Source organism: Rhea americana, unplaced genomic scaffold (genome assembly GCF_003343005.1).
Source record: "Rhea americana isolate MKP2758 unplaced genomic scaffold, rheAme1 scaffold_37, whole genome shotgun sequence".
NCBI lineage: Eukaryota > Metazoa > Chordata > Aves > Rheiformes > Rheidae > Rhea > Rhea americana.
In genome coordinates, this window is record NW_028186501.1 from 1503235 (window position 1) to 1504129 (window position 895).

At 64.4% G+C, this 895-nt stretch overlaps 1 protein-coding gene across 2 annotated transcripts in view; it reads right to left on the reverse strand.

Moving 5' to 3' along the window:
• ARHGAP26 (Rho GTPase activating protein 26) overlaps positions 1 to 895 on the reverse strand; it is a 157017-nt gene that overhangs the window by 4924 nt on the left and 151198 nt on the right. The window lies entirely within an intron of this gene.

Consider the following 895-nt stretch of genomic DNA (forward strand, 5'->3'; position numbering starts at 1 on the left):
AAGGGAGGCGAGCGCCGCCGGCCGCGAGCGCCTGGCCCGCCGGCCCGGCCCGGCCGCACCAGACCGCCCCCCTGCAGCGCCTTCGAGGCGGGGACGGGGACGCCCCGAAGGCTCGCCGGAGCGACGAACCGGGCATCGCCGCTTCCTAGTGCGGTGCCTTCACAAACGTTTGTCTTTCCAAAGGACTTGGAATTATCCCAAACGTTCTCAAACGGAGCCGGGATGATCTGCAGGCCTCCACCTGGGGGGAAGGGGCTCCGCACCCCTGGAGGAGCCACCAGCCAGGGCTTGGTTTCACCACGAACACAGCTCCAAGGTTTGGGCTTTCCCTGTCTAAGTTCCAGCTGTCTGATGTGGGAATCGGCACAGCACTAAACGAACACCCGGAGGGGGTAGCGCTTGGCCGGCTACGAGCGATTCCGTCGCCGGCGGGAGCCGCTCCGCACCCGGACTCGTGCAGCCTCTCAAGCACAACGCTAAAGCCATGTCCTGGCTCTACCAGCCGSGACTGTCCGAGCTGCTGCTTCCCGCACACCAAATGAACGCTGCAACACGGCATCCCTCCGGCCTCCAGCCTCCGCCCGCACCCTCCGTGCGGCTGCCACCACCGGCGCTGAGACGCTCCGGCSCTCCGAAGCCCTGCTGGGGTTTCAGGACCAAAGCGCTTGCATCCCAGCGAGCGTTCATCTTGAATTTCTGCCTCCGATCATGGCACCAAGCCCGGAAAGCACTCAGCTTTACCCAGGCAGCRCTACCAGGTGCCCCCGGGCAGCTTCGGGGACAAGGAGTCTCGCTCCCTCAGGTGACATTACACCGTTATCAGCYGCTGCAGGCTGGGAGCAAACCAAATTAACTGCCCAACAGCCAGGCATTTTGGAGGTGACATCTGTAGGGC